A 17,128-nucleotide genomic window follows, 5' to 3' on the forward strand; every position below is an offset into this window, starting at 1 on the left:
GATTTAGGGATCGGCATTTAAAGGGCCTGCCTCTCTGCACCCCGGAGCCCCCTGGAAGCCCTAGGAGCCTACGGGCAGATGAAGTATTTCCACCAGCCTGGCCTGATTGCTAAGTTGGACCTGGCAGCATGTAGTTTTTCACTGCAGCCCTCGCTTCTGGGCTGGACCTCCTGGGACCGGCCAGCAAACCCTCATCATCATTCCTGCCTTATCTGTGCCTTCCATCTCCCTGGTATCTGCTGCAGAGGCCACCTCCAGGCCATGCACACAGCCCTGCCATCCCAGGCTGCTCCCTCCACTGGCCCTGCTGAGGACTGAAGAGCTTTGCCCCTGATGCCCATGGGAACCTGGCAGTAATTGTACCCAGAGGGAGGGATGTAACCCTAGGACATCCGGGGACATGTATAAATGCAGCTTTGGGAACAGCAAGCCCTGCTTTGCCTCTGTTGCCAGATTAATGATAAGTCACTAGAGGAAATCAGTCTGGTGGGAAGAGTATTTTCTGGTCTGCTGGTGAAAGGCTTAGGGGATCCATCCTGGATCTTTCATCTGGGAAGTGATACACAAATAAAACTGCTTGTCATTTAAAATGCCATTGGATGAGCCTCGAGTTAGAAACAACTCAGGAGCTGCTGAGTCAGCCCGGGAGCAGAGGGTATTTGCAGGAGGAGCTGCTCTGGGCACTGTCTCCTCCCTTGGCTTCCCTAGCACCACTCTCACATTCTCAACCTCATGTTCTCCTCTTTCCTCTCTCCACGCTCCAGTGTCATCTTCCTCAACTTAAGAACTCGACCACCTTCTCTGTCCACACCCTGATAAGGAGCACCCATTCCTATACCCTCAGAGCTTTCCTTCGCGGCAGCTCTGGACTTGAGGCTCCTGTGGGAATATTCCCCTGACATCACAGATACCAAGGTCAGTCTCTGCCGCTACGTGGCCCACAGCTCAGTGGCCCCACGTCCAGCCAGAGAGGCTGAGCTCTTGCGGCACCCCTGCCTCCTCTTTTCCCACAGGGGGTCGGTTACCAAGCCCACTAGTTCTCCTTGCACGTTGGCTGCCCTACATCTCCCCTCGTTGTCCCAGCCTCCTCGCCCCAGCCTTGGGTCAGGTGCTCCTAACATATCGCTTTCATGACCACACGGGTCTCAGACTCATCCCCGACCCCCACTCCCATGCTCTTGCACCAGAGTTAGCTTCCCACAATATAAGCTGCACTCAAGACTCCCCAGAAAATCCCCTTTGCCTTCTTCAGAATGAAGTGCTCATACATGGGGATGGCCCAAGGAACCCTTCATGGGGCCCTGGCATTCCTCGCCAACTCTTCAATTAAACAATGCTTTTTAAATTAAATGAACCTTTTATTTTAGGGTAATTTTAGAATCACTGGAAAGTTGTGAAGGATGCTGTGGGTACAGCCCTCATCCAATGTCCCCATTGTACCTTATATGCTAAGACACCTTGGAAAAAAACAAAATGAGCATTGGGAAATTATTATTAACTAAACTTCAGATTTTATTGGGACTTCTAGATTCTGTCCCTTTCTGTTCCAGGCCCCCATCCAGCCTCCCACTGACCTGCTATGTCTCTCCAGCGTCCTGTTGCCTCCTCGTGGTTTGTGACCAGACAGTCTGGAGGGAATAGGTCAAGGATCCTGTAGAGTGTCCTGTATGGGCTTCCTGATGTTTCCTCGTTAGACAGAGGTGATGGATTTGGGGGAAGAACAGGGTGAAATGACCACCTCATCAGCACACACCATCGGTGAGTGACGTCCAAACAACACCAACAGTCATGTCAATCCTCATCACTTGGTCAAGTGGTTTCAGCCAGTTTCTCCATGGAAGTCATAATTTTCCCCTTCCAGACTCCATTCCTAAGACATGATATACCTCTCAGTCCAAGACCTTGTCCAGCAGGCTTTTCATTGCCTAGAAAAATGCCAAATCGATGGCAGCCATCAAACTCCTTGCCTTTGCAGGGACGTAGTTCTGCCCCTGCTCTGGTATCCATGAGGATCCTAAATTGTCCTCACTACTGCCCACCCCTCAAGGACTCTCACCCCTGGTAGGTGGGACATAGCCAAGGCTGAAGTCTGCTTACCTTGGCCCTTCTTCACCTTCCCTTGGAAGTGGGGTGGACAGAGGATCATGCATGCTCCTCTACTCTCAGGCCCAAGCCATCAGCAGGCCTACAAGGGGGGAGGTCCTCCTATGTCCAGGCCCATTGCTTGGAAAACTTTGCTGCTGCACACACGTGGGGAATAAAGCTGGCACCGGGGTCACTTTCTGATTCTTGTCTGCCACTTAGCTCTGAACTCAAGCAGAAAAGCAGAGGTGAGGGGCTTAGAACCCACGCAGAGATCTACCATCTTTCTGGACTCAATGGTTCTACTTTGAGGAGCTGTCTTAGGAAGACAGGAAGAGTCAAGTTTGGAAATGCCTATTCAAGAATGCCTCTTCCCAGTGTCATTTATAACACGTAAGAGATGCGGGCATCTCTTGTCCCCCATGCCAATACATTCGGCAAATTACTAAATCCTTGAGATTGTGTCCCTTATACGGTTCTTATCTGCTACTCTCTCTACTCATGGCTGCCTTAAAGTTTCCCATCCTAACCCCTTCCTGGGTTCCTGTGGGAATCTCTGACACCATTTCTCCCTTCAGATCCATGCTGTATCTAGTTACCCACTGCCCTGCTGCATCTTCAACACTCCCCATTGTCTAAACAGAACAGAGTCTCTGATGTTAAATCTCAAAAAAATAAATAAAAAATAAAGGAGGACACCTGGGTGGCTCAGTGGTTGAGCATCTGCCTTCAGCTCAGGGTGTGATCCTGGGGTCTTGGGATTGAGTCCCCCATCGGCTCCCTGCAGGGAACCTGCTTCTCCCTCTGCCTGTGACTCTGCCTCTCTCTCTTTCTCTGTGTCTCATGAATAAATAAATAAATCTAAAAAAAATATAAAAAATAAATAAATAAATGGAAAAAGAAGAAAAGAAAAGAACCTTCCAACATGGCTGGCATAGTCCCCTAATCCAGCTACAGGGCAAGACAAGCTGAATATATTTGGATATTTTTTCAAATACCTCTTCTGACTAGGAATAACTTTTATAAGAAAGCATTACTCGTGATATTTTTCATGTAGTGATTGATTATATGCTCTTCTGTATATTTTCTTACATATATTTCCTGTATATTTTCCTCATTTTCTACCATAAACTTTGTAGTAATTACTTTCATGTAAAGAAAATATTTTTTAAAAAGAGTTAATATGACCTACTTAAGGGGAATATAAGGCATTTTTAACTTAATCACTTTTTAATGTTTTTATTGAAATATAATTAATATACAGTGTTACAGTTATTTTAGGGGCCCAAAATAGTGATCCAACAATTGCACACATTTCTCAGTTCTCATCACATGAGTGTCCTCTTGACCTCCTTCCCTATGTCATCCACCTCTTCCCACCTCTCCTCTGACTTAATCATATTTTAATAGTAAACACAAACACGCTGGCCCAAAGTCCAGGTGGTAAGTACAGAAACCATGTGATTTCTGTGCAAAGTTTGACTCTTGACAGAGGGTGGTTCAGGTTTTGACCTCTCGGATGGAATCGGTGCTCTGAGTGCCTCGAAGAGTTCGCCCGCCCGTCCACTTATATGATAAAGTGTGCGGGGGCACGGCCACCCTTCCTTGTCAGTGCCTCTAGGGTTTGCTTAGTTCTCTTCGCTTTCATTTCTGATTCCAAGGGGTCTTGGAGACCGCCAGCCATTGCCTGTGGTTTCCTGAGTCTCGTTTGCCCCCACAAGGTCCTTCTCTTGCACTTCATGCTCTGTCTGCTGCCCTTGGAAGGTCCATGCCTCTGGAGGACAATGCCCCTAGCCCATGTCTGTTCCTCTGAGAGCCTGCAGGGGACACAGGTGGCAGTAACCCAGAGTCCCAGGACCTTGCACAGAGGCGGTCTGCTCTCCACATTGAGCCAGCCTGCAGTCCTCTCCATCCTGTCAAGGGGCAGGAGGAACTGGAAAAGAGATACCATATAGTAAGGTGGCAAGAACACTATGGGGCAGACTTCTGGACCTGGGAAAGATCACTCCCAGACCACAAGGTCTGTGCCTTGACAGTACCAGGGCACTGCAGTCCCCACTGTGCTAAACAGCAAAGGAACCACTAGCCACCTGGGGCTTCTTGCATTTATATTAAAGAAAACTAAATACAATTTAAAGTGTAGTTTTCCTTTGCTGCTGTAACAAATTATCCCAAACTTAGTGGACAAAACAACACAAATGTATGATGTGCAGTTCTGGAGGTCAGAGGCCCAGCCCAGATATCCCTGGGTTAAAATCACCAGTGGGGCTGTGTGGCTTTCTGGAAGTTCTGGGAGAGAATTCCTTCTCGGCCCCTTCAGCTTCCGGAGGTACCCGTATTCCTAGGTTGTGACCTCAGGATCTCCAGGGCCCATGGTGACCAGTGGAGGCCCTTTCCCCCGGCCCCTGGCCTGCTTGCACACTGCAGGACCCTTGTGATTGCATTGGGTCCACCTGGAGAATCCAGGACCAGCTTTCATGATAAAGGTCAGTCCAGTAGCAACTTTCACTCCATCAGCTTCCTCAACCCTGTTGGCCACATAAACTCACAGCTTCGCCAGCCATCAGGACAGGTGCATTGTTGGGGAGGTCACTACTCTGCTCACTGAAAATTCTCAGCCACGAGCCAGATTGACTAGAGCAGGGTAAGACCTCACCGTGATTGCAGAAAGCTCTAGTGGACAGTGTGGCACTCATAAAGTCACTCTGACAAGAGTTCCCACAAAAGCAGTGGAGACAGTCTGCTTGCTCAGTGGGATTAAAGAGCATGAGGAGAGCTAGAGCAAGGTCAAGGTGGAGGAGACACCTGCTGGGGGTGAGGGGATGCAGAACACCACCCTGAGCCCCACTCACAGCCCCCACTTCCACTCACCTCAAGAACAAAGACTGTCCTTGACCAAACTTCAGACAGGCTGCCCTGAGCTCTCTTTTCACTGAAGGCTCATCCCTGGGCCTCCACCTGCCTCCTCTACCTGTAGACAGAATCCCACTAAGTTGTTGAGAAAGAATCCCCAGCCTTGACACCTGATCAGGTCCCTCAGCAACACCTTAGGGGCTGTGTCCTCGGCTGGCTTTTGGCAAGAGTCCCGTCCAGCTGCTTTAGAAGCCCCGGCCTGGATGTCCCCTCTATGAATTGTCCCATCCCTGAGCCTCGCTGGCCCCTGGCGGTGAATCCCCAGCTGCATCCGCTATGTCTATAGTGGAGCTCGTCTTCCTGAAGCTTCCTCTCCCCCATCGCCTGAGCCCTGGGTCAGCACTGTCTCTACTGCCCACAGCCAGTGTCCACTCCAGTCCTTTGGCCACCTCAGCCTCTCTGCCTTCAGTGTCCAGAGTCCTAGCCTGGTGCCCATCCTATCCTGCCCATGTCTACAAATCCTTAAGTAGCCCTCTGATACTTTCCCTTTACTGATACGCCATGAAACCAAGGCTCAAATGTTAATTATCCGTGACCTCTTATTGAATAAAGTTTATTTTCTTTATTCTATATGAAACTGTTTACACTTTCTGTAGTTCTAGTTCTCACCAAAAAAGCCTCAGATAACAACATGAAGTAGCTCTTAACTCATATTTGGTCTCCAACTTGTATTTTCAAAAATGTAGATCAGCATAACTACATTTAAAAAAGCAAAGACAAGGAGGCATCCGGGTGGCTCAGTCAGTTAAGCATCCTGACTCTTGATCTCAGCTCAGGCCTTGATCTCAGGGTCATGAGTTTAAGTCCCACACTGAGCTGCATACTGGGCATGGAGCCTGCTTTAAAGGAAAAAAAAAGCAAAAATGGAACCCCAAGAAGAATGACAAACAAAGTTGTGTCATAAAGCAACACAAAGAGAGTAACCTGAGGCCAACCCTTGCAAGCATGCGGGCTAAGCCTGCCACTATATTTAAACCTGATGCTCGGGATCCCTGGGTGGCGCAGTGATTTGGCGCCTGCCTTTGGCCCAGGGCGCGATCCTGGAGACCCGGGATCGAATCCCACGTCGGGTTCCCAGTGCATGGAGGCTGCTTCTCCCTCTGCCTATGTCTCTGCCTCACTCTCTCTGTGTGACTATCATAAATAAATTAAAAAAAAAAGAATTAAAAAAAATAAATAAACCTGATGCTCTCTTTTAAAGGTGCCTGTTGTCCAAATGCTTAAAACACATAGCATCTTCGGGGTGAGAACAAATGTGTCCCCTTCAGCAAACCTGATAGTAAACCCTATCTACTTCAGAGGCAGGATGTAGGTGGAGCACAGACAACCATCAAAAAATATTTAAAAGGTGTAAATGAGAAAAGGAGACTAAATACTGCCCATCTCATGCATATTACCATTCTCAGGGTGGTACATATCATTAGGAATAATTAACATGCTCGATTAGAAGCAGAGATCGAAACTTGTCATATCGCAGGAAAAGGACGAAGGAAGTCAGACAGAGCCCGAGGAGGAGGGAAGAAAAAGAAATAAAAATAGGAAAACTCTAGATCTTCATGTATTACCAGGAGAATTTCATTTCAAAGAGAAAATCAAGAGCTTTCAAACATCGAGTTGCTAAATGCATATCAAGAAGGGCATTAACATATTTTCGTTATGACAACGCTCTGAGTCTCATTCAAAGTATGCGTTCCTGAGAAAGTGGCACGCTAGAACGGGATCATAATAACTGGTCAGTTGTACTTGACATACACTGAATGAAATATCAACAAATGGTTAAGCACATAGACTAAGAATAACGATGTATGAAATGCCCACCCGGAGATCACAGATTTATTTAAACCATATATAATATACGGACTATAACAACACTGTCTACACTTCAATACTGCCAAGTGGCTCCGACGCTTAGCTTATAATTATGCAGAATCACTGTTCCTTTATGTTGCTGAGACAGCACTGGCTTTATTTATTTTTCTTTTTTCCAGCACCAGCCTTTTTAAGATTTTCTAGTGGAAGGCTCTGAGCAGCTGCTAAGATTCACCCCTATAAGTATTTACTAAGTGACAGTACTATGCCAGGTTCTACAGTGATTCCAAAGGATGTGAGAACATAGTTTCCAGAGTTCGTGATCTACCTGAGAGTAGCCAGCAGAGAGAGACATCAGAGGTGTCATCATCACATGGCTTATGGAAGGCCCTGTGGGAGAAGGTTGTGCTGGTTTGCTCACACGGATGTAAAGCCAGTTCCCCTACCAGATGGGTCAACAGACCCCTGCAAGGGTGCAGTGGGAAACCCATCTTGAGCGACAACACTGGGGTTCAGTAGAAGGAAGGAATGGCTCATGTGCAGTGTGTCTGTGTGTGTGCTTGGACTGTCTGTCTTCTGGGGGTTGTGTTACTGGGCAAGGGCACCTTGAAACACTTGACCTGATTCCAGACTCCAAGAAGACAGCAGCATGAGATAAGAAGGAATCGTGTACTGGAATTTCAAAAAAGACTCACAGGGCTCCGTTCTTTGATATATGTCAACATGAGGGATACTCTATATACCCAGGCAAGACTTGAGGAAAGAATCTTACCATGAAACTATGAAACAGTGGAAGGGGATCAGTGGCAAGAATAATCTTGAGAATAAACTAACATTCTCCAGGGCAGCAGGTCTTTCTATCTGGGCAAAAATATCATGGTTTGGTCTATGAGTCAGTCCAGTTAAACATTCTTGAGTAGAACAAGGAAGTTGGGGCAGAGCCAAGAGCCAGGAGCCAGGGTCCTCCTGGAAGGGAGCAAAGGCACCTTGGAGAAACTTCTAGGGATTTGGTAAGTGGAGGAGCCATGGGTGACATTCAGGTAGAAGCACACAGGCAAAGGTGGCTCCAGAAATCCTTATGGCAAAGGGGGTCGAGTCTGGCCAGCTAGACACAGCGACAGGAGCCCCCAGTTTTGGATGTTGGCAGACCCGAAACCAAAACCAGAGGTAGGAGGGAATTTTGGAGAAGAATTCACAGCAAACAGGCAGCTGAGGGAAGAATGGGATCATCGGAAAACTCATCTCGGAATAAGTATTTTGCTAAATCCCGGTTGGTTGGAAAGGACAGGATAGCGTCACAGTTCTGGATTGGACCTGAGTCCTGCCATTTACAGGTGTTGACTTTCTACGAGTTACATAGCTTCTGACCTTCCAGTTGTTGGAGATAATAATAACCCTGCTTGTAATGTTATTGTGAGGATGAAACGCCTTTTGATTTGCACAATGCCCGGTCCACAACAAAGATTCGGTGAATTTAGCTGTTAATGAAAATAAAGCAACAGAAAGAGAATCAGATCATAAGCAGGAAAAAGAACGTACTGGAAGTCCATCAGCAAGCTCAACTGAGCTGGCTCACATTCACCAGTTGGCACTGGCCATTGTGTGCATCCAGACTCTTCCTCAGCTGGATCAGCTGAATTAGTGAAGCTCAGTGCAAAACAAAGATGCAGGGCCCCTCGTTCAAAATATCTTAGAATTTCAAGACAGCACAAAGACATATCCAAGGAGATAAACAAATAGAGTAAAAGCAAATGGATGGAACCCAACACGACAGTTGGTGACAGCTAGGCTAGATTTTTAAATTCAACTACATGTTATATATAAGGGACACATCTGAACCTAAAGACATGGAAAAAGGTGGAAGTAAAATGACAGCAAAATATAAATAGGCAAATGCTAATCAAAAGAAGGCTGAGCTCACTGCAGCAACAGCTGTTAAAGCTTTAAGGCAAAAGTATTTTAGGCCTAGAGAGAATCACTACTAAATAATTTTTAAAAATCAGTTCAATAAGACCATTTAACAATTTTAACCTCTATGAAGCTTGTAAAATGTCCCTAAATAATTTTTTGAAGGTATAGACTATATATACAGGGAGGAAATGAAAAATCTACCCATACAATGTGGTCTTTCCACATTGTTTTCAATCATCGTTAGGTCCAGGAACCCCGGGTGGCGCAGCGGTTTGGTGCCTGCTTTTGGCCCAGGGCCCAATCCTGGAGACCCGGGATCGAATCCCACGTCGGGCTCCTGGTGCATGGAGCCTGCTTCTCCCTCTGCCTGTGTCTCTGCCTCTCTCTCTCTGTGTGTGTGACTATCATAAATTAAAAAAAAAAAATCATCGTTAGGTCCAATGGGGAGAAATCCCCAAATGTATGGAAGGGTTGAACAACACAATCATGATGGGTAATTTTATGTCAACTTACCTGGACGAAGGGGTGCCCAGAGAGCTAGTACATTATCTCCAGGTGTGTCTGTGAAAGTTTCTGGAGAAGATTCTCACTAATGCAGCAGACTGGGCCAATACCTGCCCTCAGCACCATGCGTGCACAGCATCCAATGCAGTGAGGGCCCTGCCAGAGCAGGAAGCAGAGGGAGGGTGAATTCTCTGCAGCTGGCACATCCATCTTCTCCTGCCCTTGGACATCAGAACTTTTGGGTCTTGGCCTTTTCGACTTGGGGACTCATACCAACAGCGTCCCTGTTCTCAGGTCTGGAGGACTCAGACTAAGCTCCACCACTGGCTTTCCTGCATCTCCAGCTTGCAGACAACAGTCCCAGGGACTTCTCAATTTCTATAACCATGTGAGTTTCTCCCTTTGTATATATAAATATATCCCCTATTGGTTCTGTTTCTCTGAAAAATTCTGACTAATGTAACAATGAACCAGCATGTTTTAATGGACTGTGCAGAATTCTGCACCCTACAATTAAAGAATCACATTGACCTCAAACTCACATGAAACATTTACAAAAATTGGCCATGCACAGAGCATAAAACAAGTCTCCACTCTCCACCGAGCTCAAACAATTTATGTCTGGCAGATCATGTTGCATGATGCAACTGAGCAAGAAGTCAACAGGATAAAGAAAAAAGGCCTCTACATACACAAAAAGGGGAGGTGGAAGGGGGATGGGGTGATGGGCATTGAGGGAGGCACCTGACGGGATGAGCACTGGGTGTTATACTATATGTTGGCAAATTGAACTCCAGTAAAAAAATACAAAACAAAACAAAACAAAACAAAAAAGTAAAAGACCTGTTTTTTTTTTAATTTTTATTTATTTATGATAGTCACACAGAGAGGGGGGGGGCAGAGACATAGGCAGAGGGAGAAGCAGGCTCCATGCACCGGGAGCCCGACGTGGGACTCGATCCCGGGTCTCCAGGATCGCATCCTGGGCCAAAGGCAGGCGCTAAACCGCTGCGCCACCCAGGGATCCCCAAAAGACCTGGTTTTAAATGATTTGTGGGTCAAAGAGGAAATTGAATTTAGAAACATGGAGAAATGAATGACCAAGAAAATATTCCATGAGGGATGCCTGGGTGGCTCAGTGGTTGAGCATCTGCCTTTGGCTCAGGTCATGATCCTGGGGTCCTGGGATCTAGTCCCGCATCGGGTTCCCTGAAGGGAGCTTGCTTCTCCCTCTGCCTGTGTCTCTGCCTCTCTTTCTGTGTCTCATGAATAAATAAATAAAATTTTTAACAAAAAAAAAAGAAAGAAAGAAGAAAGAAAGAAAGAAAGAAAGAAAGAAAGAAAGAAAGAAAAAGAAAGAAAGAAAGAAAAGACTCTGAGTATTAACAAGTAAAGCATCCAGATTTAAAAGTTAGAAAGGTCAATCATTGAACAGACCCAAATAGAGCAGATGTGAAGAGACAATAACAGGGCAACAGAAATCAGTTAAATAAATAGTGAATAGAGAAAAGAGAGTCAAATGTTGGTTTGGCGGGAGGTTAATAAAATAGACAAATATAAGTAAAGCTAATTAAGAAGATAAGAGAGAAATACCAATAAAAAAAAAAGAAAATGTACTGTGTTCAGGAAAAAAAGATGTAAATAGCACATAACAAGGAGTTAATAAACTAAGCATATAATACCATTCAACTCGGGATCCCCGGGTGGCGCAGCAGTTTGGCGCCTGCCTTTGGCCCAGGGCGCGATCCTGGAGACCCGGGATCAAGTCCCACATCGGGCTCCCGGTGCATGGAGCCTGCTTCTCCCTCTGCCTATGTCTCTGTGCCTCTCTCTCTCTCTCTCTCTCTGTGACTATCATAAATAAATAAAAATTAAAAAAAATACCATTCAACTCAATGCATTTAAACCACTTGCATTTTGTTCCTCTTCATTAAAAGCCAAATTATTCTAAGGCTTTCATACTCAAAAAAAAAAAAAAAGAAGAAGAAGATAAGAGAGAAGGCAAAAATAAGCTGTATTAGGAATGAAAGTGGACAAACCTACACTTCTAATGCATATTGAAGTAAAACATACATAACTATGCACCAACAAATTTGGAAACTTGAAATGGAGAAATTACAGAAAAGCGTAACTTGGCAAAACTGAATCTAGAGGAAAGTCTGAAAGCACCAGGATTACCAAGTAATCTGGAGTAGTGGTTAAAAGTGTTCCTGCAGAGAAAATACCAGACTCACACAGTGTTATAGGAAACTCCTACCAAACTTAAAATCTTATGCAAATTCTCCCAGAGCATAGGAAAAAATAATATATTTCCCAAGTATTCTAGGAGACCGTGTGTCTCAACACTGAAGTTAAAACAGGAGCAGTGCATTAAAAAAAAAAAAAAAAAAAAAAAAAGCAAACACAAAAGGAAAAAAAATCACAAGCCAAACTCACTCCCAAGCCCTGTTTCAATATCCTTTAAATAAAATATTAGCAAACGGAATCCAACAGTATATATAAAATGATAATTCATATGTATACAGGCACTTACTGCAGGAATTGAAGCAGGGTTTGATGGGACAAAGTCTATGAGTAATACTGACGACATTAACAGATTAAAGGACAAAACTGAGTGATTTTCTCCATATGTTGGGAAAATCACCCATTTTCCTAAGGTAACAATACATAGTGATTCACCTTTTTTTCCACGTGTTTCTGAGGTTCTGTTAGATATAATATAGAAACAAGTATTATAGGAGTTGGGACAAGGTTTATTAAAACTCCTCCAGTGTTTCTGTGGTTGATTTAGAATAGCTTGATCAAAGCGATGTCCAGTATAAAGCAGATAATTACATCTCATCATTTCTCTGTCTCTGGGACACAGGGGCTCCACGGTGGAGCTCAGGACCAGTCCTGGGGGCGCCGTGCCATCCTGTGTCCCGGGACCCACCCCTGACCTGCACCCCAGTGCCCTGCTGTCCACCTCTGCCAGCGTCACCCCTCGGCTCCCGCCAGCAGCTAGAGTGGATGGAATCACAAGTCCCTGCAGGGTGACCTCTGCCTCAACCACACCTGTAAGGAGGACAGTCCCTATGCAGCAGAAGGCTCTGCACTCTGCCCTCCTGCCCCAGGGTATAGGGAGAAGCCCCAGGCCACCACACAAAAGAATTCCACTCGTCTCCTGAATCACAGGAACAGCATGTTCTCCTGAGCCACTCACCATGGGCAGTCACCGGGAACATCCAACTGTGTGGTTTAGGAGCTGCGGCAACTCCCAGTCAGGAGGGCCAGTGCCCCCCCCCCCCAGGCGCATGGTGTCCCAGCAGCCGCGCAGAAGCTGCTTCCCAGGTGGAGGATGCCAGCAGAAGGGGACATGGCCCTCACCCCAAACCCAGGTGGAGGATGCCAGCAGAAGGGGGCATGGCCCTGACCCCAAGCCCCAGGGATCGAAGTAGGGGGCTTCACAGAGCCCAGTGCAGCACCTCTCTGCCCACTCACCGCTCACAACATCAGGTTGGGGGGCTCATCCGTGCAGGTGCAGGAGGACCCTCAGTGGGGAACGGGGTGAGTGGGCTGGGTGGCCTGTTTTTTCTCCAGGTCCTGCTCAAAATTGTGGGAAAAGCAGCCAATGAAACAGAAAATCAATAAAACATGTGGAACATCTGATGGAGGTAAGCTCTATGGAGAAGGGACAAAGAAGGATGGCAGGGGGTGCGGGTGAGTGTCAGAGGTGTTAGAATCGGGAAGACTGACTTGGACAAAGATTTGACCTCAGTGGAAGGACAAACTGTGCATGTTGGAGAAAGAGCGTTTGAGAGGAAAGAAAAGTCTCCAGGTGTTTGCAGGACTCGGGGTGCTGCTCCCCCAGCTTTGAGCTGCCCGATAAACCTGTCATTTTTCTAATGGCCTCAAAGTTCCCAGTGTCCATGTACACCAAGGGTAGGCTGCAGATTTTATATAGTAATAAACCTAAGCTGCTACATTCTTCTTCTTCCTTAGAAGAGTGTAACTCCTCAATAAGGCATTTTAAATTTAAATTTATTTCGAGGAAGGAGTTTTCTCTAAAAGGCTTTATACTCCTTCAAGCAACAGGTTAGGAAGAGCCACAGTGATGTGATAACCTACATTTTCTTCCTTGAGCGATAATGGGAAAGGCTTCTTATCCCGATTCTCTCTGCACACTCACCGTTTGCTCTGCACCCAGAGGACCGTGGATGAAACAGGGAAGGAGAAAACTAGAAAAGACACTTTGGACTCAAATATGACGTAAAAATCTCCGAGGGATACAAACACAGTGCAGCAATGGGAGCTGGAGCCCGGGGTTCATTCCAGAAGCGGAATGCAGCTGCTGACAGTCAGCTCCTGTGGAGTGGAGGAGACACACCTCTCAGGCATCAGCGGCCGACGGGCAGGAGGACAGAGACCGTGTGTCTATGTGGCTGCCTCCCCGCAGCACACCCCCCTCCACCCAGACTGAAGTTTCAATAAGTCAAGGTCATTCCAATTCCTCGTTGGCCAGAGGCCAGCAGCAGCGAGTCCCAGACTGAGGATCACATTCCTCCTGAAATCATTTCCAGCCATAGTAGAGGAGCAGACGCCACAAAGCCAACCTCCCACCTTGTCCCAAATTCCAGGAGCCTCATATATTGAGCTGGACTCACGTGGACTCCACTGGGAGCCACATAGCAGCAAGGCCTCCCCTCTTCTAGTCATATTTCAAAGAGCTACTGCAAGATGCAAAGATAAAGGTATCAGTGTTAATATATTAAGAACAAATTTGGGAGTTGGAAAGTTAAAAATAAAACTCCAAAATGCATTAAAACCATGCATGGAGGCGTCCATGGTAGTTAACGGAAGTAACTAAGGTCCATATTGCATTTGGAGGGAGGGCTGAATAACGAATAACTCGTTGACGTGTATACACACACTATATATATAGGGTAAACATCAAACATAGCGAGTGCAAGAATCGGAAGGTGTAGCTACCATATGAGGAGACCCAAAATCTTTATTCACCAAACACATTTTTCTCTGTCTGCAAAGAATCAGATAGATCAGCAAAATTGCTATACAAATGTAAGCATGCAAACACCAGTTGTACTTCTGTTTTTACGAATAATAACCAGTTACAAGGTAAAATACAAAGAGAAATTACACTCACAGCGAGGGTTTGAGGAAATAATCCAGTCGCTGGTGGGCCAGCCTTCCCGTGCTTCTGGGCAGCCACCTTCCCGGCGGTCACTGCAGTTCAGAGATGCTCGCAAGAGTCTCAGGCCCTTCTAGTATGTCAGAGGTCTCTGGTGGGCATGTCACCTCTCTGTTCAGAACCAAGACTGGTCAATAAGACAAAGCCACCGATGCCCCCTCTGTGGATTTTCTCTTATTCTCTTGTTAAGCTTCAGTCTTTTTTAAAAAATATAGATTCAATCAGCCAACATACAGCACATCATTAATTTCAGGTGGAGAGTCCAATAATTCATCGTTTACATGTAACACCCAGTGCTCATCCCATCACATATCCTCCTTAATGCCCATCACCCAGGTACCGCATCCCCCTTACCTCCCTTCTGAAACCTTCACTTGGTCTTTTTTTCTGCTGGCCACTTGGGTAGGGCTATTCTGCTCCCACCTGGCACCTTCTCTGATTTCTGGAAGCTTCCAGAGCTGAAGCTGCAGGGTGTTCTTTAGGGAGGAGGGATTGTGCTTCCTCTTTCAGGGCTACCCTCGGCTAGCTGGCTAGAACATCTAAACAGTCATCAGAGAGAGATCTTTCCATAGAGCTGCACTTCTCCCTGCTGGGACAGAGGAGCATTTACATTTCAAACAGAATACTGGGTATTAGTACTTGACTTTCCAAAATACAACTTAAGGGTGGATTTGCCCTTGATAATAAAGGAGTCATCATCTTATGAAAGGAGAACAGGGCTCCTTTAAGTGTTTTCTTCTCAAATGTTTTGAGATCATTGACAGAGGGAGAAATTAAAAGCTGAAAGATTCCAGGGGGCACCTGGTTGACTCAGTTGCAAGAGCATATGACTCTTGAACTTGAGGTTGTGAACTTAAGCCCCACACTGGGTGTGGAGATTGCTTAAATAAATTTTAAAAAAACTTAAAAGAAATTTTTAAAGTATTCCAAATCGCTGTTGATTACATTTATCAAGAATGATAATGAAACAGGAAAGTAATAATAAGAAGGAACATGTCTCTATCTGAATTTTTTCTTCAGTTTGTTTTACTAGACAAAATCTCAGTTTGTTAACTTGACTTTCTGGCTCAAAGTCAAACGCCTGATGATGCAATCAGACCTTTGCATTTCTCCTTTTACCTTGACCACGTCAGCACAGGCTCAAACAAGGTGCATTGGCTGAGGATGCACCAAGCGATGGACAGTGTGGCGTTCTCACATCTGGCATCCATCAGATGGATCCTGATGACCACTGCTGCACCAGGATAGTTGACCTCCTGCCAAGGCCCTCCCACAAGCTTTTCACTAGAGGACAAGGTATCCTTCCCCAAATCCTTGCTAGCCCTCTTTGCAGCCAGGGCCATCAGAAACTTATAGGCTGGCCATCCGTGCCATGATCTAGGTCACAGAGCCCCCTGCGTAGAGCAAGGCATGGTCTGGTTTCACTATATTCCTGCTCGACTCTTGAGTCTTCTAATTATAATGGATCACGTCAGAGGTTGACAAAGGCAGATACGATAACATTTGCTTGTGATGCAGACATGAATAACACAGCCATGGCCTCATGTTCAGAGCACGTAGGGAAGCACAAGCACATGCCCAGGCTGAATACTATGCTGTAAGAGAAGCATGTTCAATGCCAATGGGGCTCAGAAGAGCAAGCCTGGTCTGCTTAGGGGACCAGCAGTTCTCTCCAGAAGGACGCGCTGGTGGGTAAAGAAGACACAATGTAGGCAGGGAGTTAACACATGTGTTCACTCATTTATCCATCATCCACTCAAAAGCACTCGTTGAGAGCCTACATGAGCCAGGGACTGTTCTAAGTGCTCAGGCTGGCGAAACAGGAGAGACAAACTCTATGTCCTCATAGACATTTCAACTAGTATATCTACTGCTGAACTACTGGTTCTTCCAAAACAAAGGGACTGCTCCAGTTAAAAGGGGGGGTCAAGCTGGCCAGTCTAGGGACCATACTAAGTGTTCACCAGCACGAATACTAGTAGTTACAGACTGAAGCCCATTGGGTAAAATAGGAATCCATCATCCTACACCTTCTAGACAGAAGAAAGAGTAATGCAAAACCCCAAGACTAGAAGGAATTTGGCATGTTTAAGAAAAACATGAGGGAAAATGTTCACATCTGATTGGAAAAAGAAGTGTTAATACCTATCATATAAGGCTCTATCCAAGTCTATAGAAAGACTTGATCTAAAAGAAAATATGAATATAACTAAGTAGCTCACAGGGGAGAGAATACAATGGGAAAATAAAACATAAAATTGTGTTCAGTCAAATTAGTCAGAGGTAATCAAATGAAAATTAGAGTTGTTTTCTTTTTTACCAAAACATTATCAATTTTGGTTATACGTTAATTAAATGTTTATTTTTATTTCACAGGAGTTTTTTTTAAATATTATGTTGAACTTCTAGATACTATTCTCTAGATTGTGCTCTGTTTGCAGAGCTATAGAGAGGCTGAGAGAGACAGAGTGATGGGAGTCAGGGAGGAAGTGAGAGAGGGAGAGAGAGAATTTACAAATATTGTATTATTATTGACAATAGTTTTAACACATTGAAAGCCAGACTATCAAAAGCCTGAAAATTTTACCTTCAAATACTTTTTTTTGAAATAAACATTGTTAAAATATTTTTTGGTTAATTTGAGATATTCTTTGATGTTTTTTAATTTTGGGGACTTGGGAACCATGAGAATGCATTATTGCTCATGTAGATTACTAAAAA

Source organism: Nyctereutes procyonoides, unplaced genomic scaffold (assembly GCF_905146905.1).
Source record: "Nyctereutes procyonoides isolate TBG_1078 unplaced genomic scaffold, NYPRO_anot_genome, whole genome shotgun sequence".
Lineage (NCBI taxonomy): Eukaryota > Metazoa > Chordata > Mammalia > Carnivora > Canidae > Nyctereutes > Nyctereutes procyonoides.